The sequence below is a fragment of the Nymphalis io genome, chromosome 16 (assembly GCF_905147045.1).
Source record: "Nymphalis io chromosome 16, ilAglIoxx1.1, whole genome shotgun sequence".
Classification (NCBI taxonomy): domain Eukaryota; kingdom Metazoa; phylum Arthropoda; class Insecta; order Lepidoptera; family Nymphalidae; genus Nymphalis; species Nymphalis io.
Genome location: NC_065903.1, coordinates 1,138,626 through 1,151,451, shown reverse-complemented (window position 1 = coordinate 1,151,451; position 12,826 = coordinate 1,138,626). Strand labels below are relative to the sequence as shown.

The window sequence follows — 12,826 nt, the reverse complement described above, 5'->3', positions numbered from 1 at the left end:
AAATCAATTAAAGTAAGCAAGTCATAAAAATATAAATCTCGTGTTTCATATTCGATTCTATTACCATTGATTAAGACAGAATTTTTATCATCTTCTCGCTGAATGCATTCAATTTAAATCAAAGTCAACTTTACAGTGATGATACTAAGATTGATTTTAGATTGTTCGATCTATGGAAGGTTTGCTACAATTATTTAGTGGCACGGTAAGATAACTAACGAGGTAACAGAGCGTTCTAAGAGGACCCTTGGAAATGTCTCTTAAACGCAACTCCTAAAGGTTGCACCGACAAATTGTTCCATTCAATGGTTTATGCTACGTCTAAATGGAGGTAAGCAATTATTGGAACGACTCCTTGCTTTGGTATTCGTTTAATGAACATTGTTTTCTAAGTTTCCTTTAGCGAATCGCTGAATAGCTTGAGATAATGTTGGCACAATGATTTGTTTCTCATTCACGTTCGTATAAGATTCTAAAATGTGTTCCTATTACAGATATCTTTGTATATGTGCTGTTTGTTATTAAGTACAGTAATCGTGTCCTAATTTGAAATGTTTCTTGTTACTGTAATTTATATAAATATGTATGAGTTACATACATTAAGAACTTAAATGAAAATATATAAATTTACATTGATAATGTTGAATTCAATGACTTCTACTGTTCTGTCAATGCCCCACCGCTGGGCTAAGGCCTCCTTTCCCTTTTTGAGTAAAAGGCTTGCAGCTTTTTTCATCATGCTTCTTCAATGCGGATTGGTGGAATACACACGTGGCTGAATTTCAATGAAATTAGACACAAGCAGGTTTATCTTCCTCACGATGTTTTCCTTCACGGTGAAGGAAAACATCGTAATTAGCTCATTTGTAATATATTCTCTAGCTATATAAAATTGAAGAAAACCTGTATGAACTTTGTAAATAAACGTATTTTATCACACATTTCATTAACCAGCAAAAATAATAATATATTTTTAATTATATAGTTTAATAAACAGAAATACATAATGATGTTACTGAAATAAAATGAACGCACCTAACAGCGAAGAGATAAACACGATTATTGACAGATTTTTAATAATCGCTCTTAAAAATGTATGCAGGAACAGGATCTCACGTCAGTGCGTAATTAAAAACGTGAGATAATGTAAATTGAAAACATTTAAATGTGACTTTATTGACAATACAATTGACATTTGCCAAATTGACTTACACGCCGAAACGGGACGAAGAACATGACTTGATGAGATTGGATTTTGTAATTAATTTAGCTGTTTTCATTAAATCGATATATCTTCTTTATATATAAAAAAAATCGTTAATCAATCAATATTAAGGATTCATTTATTACTTGAAAATTTATATGGATACTATGGATACGACCAGTGCTTGAAAATTTGAGGATTGATATATGTTTTTTTTTATTTTTTTTTATTTATAGAATAGGAAGGTGGATGAGCATATGGGCCACCTGATGGTAAGTGGTCACCAAACGCCCTTAGACATTGGCATTGTAAGAAATGTCAACCATCACTTATAGCCAATGCGCCACCAACCTTGGGAACTAAGATTTTATGTCCCTTGTGCCTGTAATTACACTGGCTCACTCACCCTTCAAACCGGAACACAACAATATCAAGTATTGCTGTTTTGCGGTAGAATATCTGATGAGTGGGTGGTACCTACCCAGACGAGCTTGCACAAAGCCCTACTACCAGTAAAAAATTTGCAGGTTTTATATATTTTTTATTGAGTGCACTAAAGTTCAGTAGCCTGTCATTGGAGAGACTTATGTCCAATAGTGGATGACGAGGGTTTTTATGATGCTGATGATTGAAGTTCGTCTATAGCTACAAACAAAATAATTATAACGGTTGACAAAAACATGAGAATGAGGTATGGAATTGCTTAGTCTCCTATAAATGCGAGGCATCTTAAAGATCTGCACCCGTACGTATTTGACGTATCTAAAACACGCAGGAAACGATTTGCTAGTGAATAGGCATTTTCTAGTGCGCCTCACCTTGACTGTATCTCCACTTTCCATCAGGTGTGATAATAGTCAAGCGCTAGCCTGTACATTAAAAAAAAAAAAGAAAAAAAAAAGCAAATATTTCAATACGGTGATTAATATTCAAATATTGTTTGAATTCTTTATCAATGGCGATTTTAGTGAGAAAATTTAGATGATATGTACTTTTATATGTTTTTATATTGCGTCATAGTATGTTTATAACAAAATTGTTTATTTTCAAAATAATATTGATCATTTTGATAAAATCAAGAGAAATGAGAGTAAACGTATAGTACCAAGTTTCAAACTGCCAATATAATCCCTGGGTGACCATGTAAAGAAACCACGAAAATATTTTTAACGATATTGATTCTCTATTCTGATGATTTTTCCTTACGGGTGTTCACAAAATGCTGTACAGTACAGTAGCAGCCTGTGAATATCCCACCGCTGGGCTAAGGCCTCCTCTCCCTTTTCGAGGAGAAAGCTATGGAGCTTATTCCACCACGCTGCTCCATTGCGGGTTGGTGGAATACAAATATGGCAGAATTTCAGTGAAATTAGATACATGCAGGTTTCCTCACGATGTTTGCCTTCGCCATATAGCACGACATGAATTATAGTCACAAATTAAGCACATGAAAATTCAGTGGTGCTTGCCCAGGTTTGAACTCATGATCATCGGTTAAGATTCACGCGTTCTTACCAGTGGGCCATCTCGGCCCATCACAAAATATCACAAAATGCTGACGTCATCACAATGTAAAATACAATAAGCATTGATCGTTAAGACAGGTTATGTAGAATATTTCGTTCTAAAAATGTGAGTAAATTGAAAACATTTTAATTATGTAAGGTCTCTTTTGTGAAGTGAAAATTACCATTATTATTAATAATATCTTATATAGATTACCCATAATTCTTCTAGAGATAAATTCGTTCGACCTATCATATCTGTATATTGGCTATTTTAATTTTAAATTGAAATACTTCAAGTATTCCTCGAGAAAATTGAGTACATGATTAAAAATACATTTCAGAGAAAATGTTACAATTATAAATAAAAATTAAGCACATAAAAATTCAGTGGTACTTCCCGGGTTTGAACCTACGATCATCGGTTAAGATTCACGCGTTCTAACCACTAGGCCATCTCGGCTATTTTGTATTTATAATTAATCTCGTGCTTGACGGTGAAGGAAAACATTGTGAGGAAACCTCCATGTGTCTAATTTCATTGAAATTCCGCCACATGTGTATTCTATCAACCCGCATTGGAACAGCGTGGTGGAATAAGCTCCAAATCTTCTCCTCAAAAGGGAGAGGAGGTGATATTTAATATAATAATCCATCAACCCACATTACATCAGCTTTAATCTTCTCCTCAAAAGGAAACCTTAGCACAGCAGTGGAGATATTTACAGGCTGTTACTTCTTATGAAATACAAAATCATTACAATATTGTTAATAAGAAGAAGAATATTTCAAATATATAATTAAATAATCGTCATATTTGTTAAGTTTATTTCACGAGCATATTATCATAAAATTTTATTATCAATTTTGTTTTACGTTACTATATAATGAGCGATTAAAAATACATAAAAACATGTATTTAAACAATACTTTGAAAACGATCGCTTTATGTTCGAGCAGTAAGTTTTTATCATTTAATATAATATTGTTTCAAATAAAATCTACATTTAACTCGTCATTAATTAAAAAACTTAATTATATTATAATTTTATGTAATGTTTTCGATTTTTATAACATTTTTAAAATGTTTATCTGTTACTTTGATCCAATCAAACATCAAAACAATATTTTAAATAATTTGTATTTGTAATTGTGTTACCAGAATGTGAATATTATATCGTACTAGTAATAAAATTTAAACAAAAATAAATATTGTTTAAAATACTTAGTGTCTCCTTTGACCTAAATTGTATAATGTTAATTTATTATTATTACTGTATGTCATATTGGCAAACCTAAATATATAAATAAAAAGTAAGCAAATACAATAAAAAGCCATTCGAAAAGTTTTAAAAATCGAATCAATTAAGACAAATACTAGAAAATGAAATAACTTATAATATATTAAAAACGAAAACAAATCTATCCAATAAAAATTCATACAAATACGCCATAATTTAAAGCAAATTCCTTCCAATTTCCATTTAATTGCAAACCTTACTATTCATCATAAGATAAAATCCTACGAACATAAAGCTATCAGGGTCTTCCGTAACCCAACGCATGCCGATCCTTACCCATGGGACACGCTTGGAGATAAGCATCGCCGACTTGCTCGCTAAAATGTTAGTCTTTAGTGTATTCGCCGGCGTACTATCTAGTGCTAGTATTCTGACTTCCTATCTCTTATCTAGGTATTTCGTTATTTACTTGTTAATATTTAATTTATATATTAACATGTCGACGTTAAAATACTAATTAATTTAATTAATCTTATCTCAAAGCTCGTGTAATGGATTGAAACAATACATTTATTATACAGAGAAGTAAAAGCACCCATAAGTTATCGTAACCAGTAACCAGTAACAGCCTGTTAATATCCCACTGCTGGGCTAAGGCCTCCTCTCCCTTTTTGGGGAGAAGGTTTGGAGCTTATTCCACCACGCTGCTCCAATGCGGGTTGGTGGTAAGTTATCGTGAATTAATTTATTTATAATTTACACACAATAACTTAAGTGGTTTATACATAAAACTCAAATAAAATACAAACTCAGCATGCAAAAATATAAAACTGACTAACTCTCTAACAGCTCATAACAGTTTATTTATTTCACAAATATTATTATATTATTTAACATAAAGCGCATCTAACCTTTAGTGCTAAGTTGTTACGTCCCTTGTGCCTCTATTTACACTGGCTCACTCACCCTACAAACCAGAACCCAACAGTACCCAAGTATTGCTGCTAGGTAGAATATGTGATAAGTTACGTTTGCTCACAGTATACATAAAAATCGTTGTTCATTTATAAAATTCATCTCCAAATCAATACACACTACCTAAGCTAGATCATAGAATAAAATGTTTAGGTATGAAAGTAGGACAAACAAAAAAAACTCTCACACTTAGTATATTAATAACGATGATCAATCGAGTGCTTTGATGAAATATTTAAAATACAAAAACTGGACATTTACTGGCGGTAGGGCTCGTTTAGGTCGGTACCATCCACTCATCAGATATTCTATCGCAAAACAGCAGTACTTAGTGTTGTTGTGTTCTGGTTTGAAGGGTGAGTGAGCCAGTGTAATTACAGGCACAAGGGGCATAACGTCTTAGTTCCCAAGGTTGATGGTGCCAATGCCAATGTCTGTTGATGACCACTTACCATCAGGAGGCCCATATGCTCGTCCGCCTACCTATACTATAAAAAATAAAAAAACTTCTGATTCAAATTTAAATCGTGGACGTATTACGAACGCATGCTAAATTGATTGACAACTGAATGGATGAAGTGGCCATCGACTGTATTTGTTTATTTATACGAGTGGAAGTTAGGTCACTCTCACTTGAAATATTAATGAATTTCGAACATACATTTTATTAGGCTGTTTTTGTGAGTACCTTGCTGTATTAATTTTAGCCTAAACTTAAATAAAAAAAAATATTGTCCCAAAATATCCCAAAATAGCGAGCTTATATTATTATTCATTTCGTAATTGGTGGTGATGGAAATATCGTAAGGAAATGTGCATGTGCCAGTTGAAAATTTACTATATTGTACTCACTGGCAATTTAATGTAAAATATACTTAAATGGAGCAGTGGTCGTAGCCCAACAGTGGGACACAACCTTACTCATTATTCGATATCAACTGCGCAGGACATATCATAGTGCACAAGCGCGTGCGCAAACACACGCACTGTGCATTCCCTAACTCTCATAATCTGATAGGATGGTAACCCGACACAACCGGAAAGAGTTCAGGCGCAAGACCAGGCTTTAAGTTTTTTCCGAGGCACGGAATTGTTCACACATCCAAATTCCAGACTCGGGACTGCTACTGAAAACATAACATAACATTTTAACTCTCAAGGTGATGTAAGAGATGGTTAATATTTCTTACAATGCCCATGTCTTTGAGCGGAGGTGAAAATTTACCATCAGGTGCCCTGTTTAGCAGTTTGTCTACGTATTTATCAAAAAAACGAATTTGATTGTAACGAAATATAATTCAAAGAGTCGAAGTCGAATCAAAAAGGAAGATTTTACCAAGAAGCGAAATATTTGCAGTTTATTTAGTTTGAATTCAGACTAACGTTAAGTTTTTATTTATGCGCTAAATTAGGTGAAGGATGACATTCTTAGGAAGCCTGCAAATACCGGATTAAATTGTGACCAATAATCGCCTCGAATTTACATCATTCTTTTTAAATTGACACTTCTTAGGGCTATTTTTTATCACTTTCGTATTTACAAGTCAAAATCTTAATTGAATTGTAGAAATTAGCACAAGATGTTGGTAAGTTAGAGAGCTACTCTCACGCGCAAGTCACAGTAGAAATTAAGCAACTAATGCCATCTATATAAGTTAGCCTCTATATAAAGTGACTGAAGGGTTTATGAGCCGGTACGATAAAACCATATTGGAATCCAGCGAGCGATGCTAATGACCAGCGGAATTAATTTCCATTGCGCCTCATTGGAATTGAATCGACACTTAGTCTTAAGTTGATGGTTATTTACGAGCTGTGAAAAGAGGATCTGATCCAAATAGAGAATATTTTTAGGGTTCAATGGGATGAATACATAAAACCCTTCTTATAATTGTAATCTATGCATTACCATTTGAATCTTAATTGCAAATTAAGATTGTTATTTTATGTTTATCTAGTGTGAAACAAGACAAATTTTACCACATGTACATGTAGCCAAGCCACATTGAAGCGGCGTGGTGGAATTGGCTCCAAGGCTCTTTGAGAGGAGAAGAGGCCTTTGAGGCAACGGGACAGTCAAAGGCTGTTATTTTACATAAGTATACTTATATTTTTATCTTTTGATATGATAGGTTATGTTACTACGAAAAATTAGTTTAATGAACACGTACATCTTTATCTTGTCGGATTTCAATGGAAATAATATAAAGATGTTTTAATATTCTGTTAAAGTTAAAGCCATGCTGTTAAGATCAATTGAAAATTGTTTTAAATTAATACCAAGCAAGTAAAGTAAGAAAAAGTAATATCTTATTATTATTATAATTTATACGGAACCACACATTTAAATAATCACTTATCTTTTTATTTGTTTCGTTGAGTATATTGCTTATTGAGTTATTTATTAGCGACTGCGTTTACTACAATTTGTATGAAGGTTGCAAAAAATTCTATGACGAAAAAAGGGCAGGAAAATTATTGCTATAAATTATAAACATAATATTATTTTGATATTGATATGGTGACATTATTCAAACCAGTTTCCGAGTTAACAGTTTATATAATTATTAAATTCTTTCAAAGTTATATTATTAAATACTGTGCGCAAAAAAAACAGTTATCATAGCTAAAGTTGTGCACTGCCCGGGAATCGAACCCGGGTTGCAAGAATGGGAATCTTGCGTGATACCACTACACCAGCAGTGCGACGATCTATACTGTTAAAAAGTAGGATGCAATCGCTTGCATTGCAAAATGTACTGAAAATAATTAGGAATAATGACTGAAGTGTGCTTGAAGGTGAAGGAAAACATCGCAAGGAAACCTGCATGTGTCTAATTTCATCGAAATCCTGCCACATGTGTATTCTACCAACCCGCATTGGAGCACCGTGGTGGAATAAGCTCCAAACCTTCTCCTCAAAAGGGAGAGGTTAGCCCAGCAGTGGGACATTAACAGGCTGTTACTGTTACTGGATAAGAAAATTCTAGAACATATAATTTTTCGAATAGTTTTGAACTGGGTAATTTAATTTATGAATAATTCTTTTTTTTATATTTTAATGTAGTCTCCACAGGCATATTGTACGTGGTTATGGTATCTTCTATCGGTTTATAGTTTGGTAGTGTCACGTGCATTCATTTTTTAATTTCCAGACAGCATGAGTTAAAATAATCTGAATTGAGTATTTTTTTAATTTATTATTTTGTTTACACTTATATTGCGTTTCTTTTCTTTGTATTATTTCTTTATTTACATATTTTTATATATTATTTAGGTAAATAAAGACTCAATTTCTATAATTTAATATCTTACTATTTAAACTAAATGTATATATACATATATATATATATAAATAAAACACTACATATTTTTGGCCGAGTTTGCCCTGCACTTAACATGGGGCCACGGATGCTTTATATCAACACGATTCCGCAGCCTCTCCGATCCGTGAAGAGGACGGCCATCACAGTGGTTTTAGTGTGTAAGAATCCCAAATAACCCGGTTCCCCTCCTCCCCATGGTTTCTAGTACCTTTCTGAAGGTTTCCATATAAATCTTCACCGAAGATTACGGGCCGAAACCTAGGTAAGTACCGCTGATATTCACACGCTTAATTTATCGCATGCTTGTCAGTAAAGGAAAATATTTTGAAGAAACATTACCACATGTGTATCAACCATCCCGCATTAGAGCAGCGTGGTGGCTTAAGCGCCATTCTTTAGTAAGCCTTACATATTTTTGCTATACATTTATTTTTTCTCGGATATTCTTATATTATTGTAATTCAAGTTTTTATAAGAATTTGCTGTAGCAACTTTTTGCTTTTTATGTTTTATTACAAGCGCTGTTTACGTACAATTAGTTGTTACGATATTCTATGTATTTTTTTAATGTATTAAATGTTATATTCAGTGTATACAACTGTTGATAAACCTTAATAAATTAATAAAAAAATACCTTAGGTTAGCAGTGGGACATTTCATGTAAATTTCTAATACAATCTTTATATGATTTGAAAATATAATTTATCTATCCAAAGTCTATTTAATTATTATCTTATATACAAATATATGTAATAAGTTTTACAGCTTGCAATTATAAACATAAACTGCGATTCTTATATTGAATCAGTGAGTTCAAAGCCCGTTAAATATATAAATTAAAAAAAATACAATTTAAAAAAGTAGCTTTATTTTGAAATAATATTTAAAAAAATATTTACAAATATATAATTATATGTAATACATAATCTCTCGAGCATAGATAATTATAAATTTATATAAAATACAAGATTTATCTTCAATGTTTTCTTTGTACGTACACAATTGCCTTAATCATCCCTTGAATGCTAAACAGCCATGCCTATTAATGAGAGCGATGCGTTTGTAAGGTACAGGCAGTAGGATAAATGGGGCTTTTTGCACTATTTTAATTACTAACTACTCCGCTATAGAAATTTCTTTATTTTATATGTTGCCCCATGTTAAAAGTAACAGCGAATATTATTTATTTTATTTTATTTATTTAAAAACTTTTTGCCCACCACATTAAGTAGTATGACAAAAGGCGGACTTAATGCCTGAAGGCACTCTACCAGACAACCTTTAGGCTAAGCGAAAATTCGTGAAGGAAATTCGTGAATATTACTTTCTGTCATAATTATTATTAGGCGTTCTTATGATATCTTTAAATAACTAAAATTATATTTTAATATATACTTCACAGCAGTATTTTACAGTGTAATTGAATGCTTGAATCATTATTTGATTTATATGCAGAATATTCGCATAGTTAACGAGTAATACAAATATAGCTTAAATATGTTATGTAACTGTACCATTTAAGCATATTAGAACTAATTATGAACCACTTACATTAACTTAACCGTTATCTTGTTTAGTAATTTTTTTAAGCCAAACCATCTACTGGGTTATCTGTCGATTAGTTTTCATCGCAGCTTGCAAAGAAAGAAAATCATTTTACACAGTATCTAAGATATTTCTTTGTTTGCAATAATACTGGTTAGCTTAACTTGCAAATAGAAACAAAGTAAATATTTTGTTGATTTGATATCCCAGGTCAGGCTAATAAAAAGTTATTGGGTTTTTCTGTCGAAAATTCTCAGCAGCAGCCCTTAGTCTGGAAGTTGGAACAGTTTACACTCCCGTGTCTTAGTTAACACGTAATGTTGTCGGTTCTGTGCCTGAACTTTCCATTGGATTATGCGTGGGAGGGAATAGAGAGTGCACCTATGGTTGAGCACACACTTGTGCACTATATATGTTCAGCTAAGTTGGTCGATCTCTCATAAAATTGCCCGTCGTGGCTGAAATCGGTCAGGAGGACATTATCATTAGTAACTAGGCAAAAAGACCTGCACAAAGTTACTAACGGTAAAAACTTAAGGCTACTTTTTCAAATCCGTCATTAACTCATTACTTAAACACACTTTAATAATGGTTCTAGATCAAGTTGACAAGTAAATTGCTAAATTGTAACGTCAGCATAGCGATCTTGATTTATTCACCGATTCATTGATTTACTATTATCAAACTCCTTCTGGATCATTAAAACATTTTTAGCATATTAACGGAGTTATTTAAAAGAGAATTGTTGCTGATGTTATTTATGTGGTCTATAGAATTCAGGCGCATTGGACTTGGTTATATTTAATATAATTACTTTAATCTTAAGCGCTCTATGATTTTTAGAACGCTTTTGTATTTTTGTATATATGGTGGTTTGAAAAATTGGTTTGAGGCTATAGTTAAAGCCTATCATTTATATTTGCTTAAGATCGAGTACATATAAAAATTGATACGTGCAATTCAAAATTATTTTTTTTATATAGAGTGTAGTATACTATTGTTAATCAAGCCTAAATTTTACAATATGCAGAAAGCTATGCAGATGTCAAAGCCATAAGCTGGTCATTAAATTTAATTAGTATTGTTAAAGTCGGTTATATGGAAATAAATCTTGATGTGTGTACAATTTGCGTCATATATTTAAGTATGTGTCATCGTGTGATCGTATATGACACATATATATTAAAGTATGTTTGTGTTTATGTAGTAGTAAATTTTTTTCCGGTATAATAATTTATCTTTTGCATATCTACAAACCTTTCCCCCTCTTCCTACGGTTAGTTGGTAGACAATGCCTGCTTATAATAAAATAATAACGATAAATATTTATTGAAATAGCGTAACAATTAAGAAATTAATTATATTTCATTGCTTCATTCAATCATTGAAAATTTCAAGGACAAGAGAGTAATGTTTCTATATATAACGTTTCAAATTCACACACTGACGCTTCACTACTGCTACGTTTACTACACCGCGACATAAGATAACGGGTAGAGTTTCGCCCATTTGTAACATATCCCTAGAAACTCGATTTGGTTCTGAGATGAAATATACGTTTTCTCATTTTACAAGGAAATGTATGCTGACTTTATCATCTTATTACAAAATAATCATCGTTACACTGGAACGTCATAAAATACGAATACAATTACCACATTGTAACTACACTTGGATACACTTTTATTATAAAAGACATAAGGTTCAAAGTTGCTGGAACATGTGACGAATGAAAGGTTGCGATTAAAACAACCCGTAAGGTGAAAGTAGGCGCATCCGATGCGATAACCTTTGACCTTACCTGTCGTTGCTTTGCCATTGTGAGCGATACTCCTATTAGCGAATGGTGCAAACATAAAATATCATAGATTACGTAAATTGATTGCGCGCGCGCACAATTAATTTGGTCCATATAAGTCTTTGTACAGGAGATATTTTAAGACATGTTGTTAAATGTTACTGGTTCCGTATAGAGTTAGGTGTTGGATTTATATGTTAATTTCATTACTAACAAATTAATCTTTATTTCAACACTTAAATGCATTTATTAGCTTGTTCTAATTATTTTAACGACAGATGTATTTTGTTGGAACTTTATATGTAATATGTTAGCGAGGTGGAGGGGATAAGATCCTTGTCGCCCCTTGTAAAGAGCTCTGCTGAGCTACGAGTATCATAGTATGCTAAGAGGATCCCGCAGGCCTTCGTTCCTTGTCGATGACGACTTCTGTCCGGGGGACTCATTTACGTCACAAAAGAAAAAAAGTACTTATATAGTAACTTATATTTCATATTATATATTGGGTCATCTCGGTTCGAGACCTCCTTTCCTTTTGAGATGAAGTTATGGAGCTTTTTTCACCACGCTACTTCAAGGCAGGTTTGCCAGAAATTCAGTGAAATTAGACAAATGTACCTCGTGAAGGTTCAAATAGGTAAGGTTTCCTCACTGTTTGAACGACTATTTGTACGAATTATAAACACAAATTAAGCACATGAAAATTTCAGTGATTTTTGGCTTAGTTTGAATTCGCAATCAAGGTTAAAACTCACACGTTTTAACCACGGGGCCATCTCGGAGGTTATACAAAAGTTTATAAACTATATTAAAACCTACATTTGTCAAAAATAGGTATTATAACTATGGATAAAACTAATTGTATTACTTCTCAGTTGATCCATTTTCCACAGATTCATCTTCAATAATAAAAATAAAAAATATTTTCAAAATATACTGCCTCTTCTTAAATTAAGCCGAATTCGATTCATAATTGAAACAACCGTTGAACAATCGGCATATCTTCACGAAGTGCTCCATCGTAAATAACAAATTTATCGCGCACCGCGAAGAATTCAAACCTGCCAGGATCGTTAAGTAATGGTCGGTAATTAAATACTTTTTGGGCTTCTGGTCTCTTAACATTCTCATCGCGTGTTTGGTTGTGCGACACTGACTATTTAATTTTATTTAAATTTGATTCAAATTACAATCGAATTTAATCGATTTAACTGTTTTGTTAAATCAATGTT

General features: G+C 32.6%; 1 non-coding gene across 1 annotated transcript; it reads right to left on the bottom strand.

The window, feature by feature from the left end:
- Positions 1–7,560: 7,560 nt before the first annotated feature.
- On the bottom strand, positions 7,561–7,631 carry Trnag-ccc (transfer RNA glycine (anticodon CCC)). The gene has a single exon. It is a non-coding gene; the product is annotated as a tRNA-Gly (tRNA).
- Positions 7,632–12,826: the final 5,195 nt, after the last annotated feature.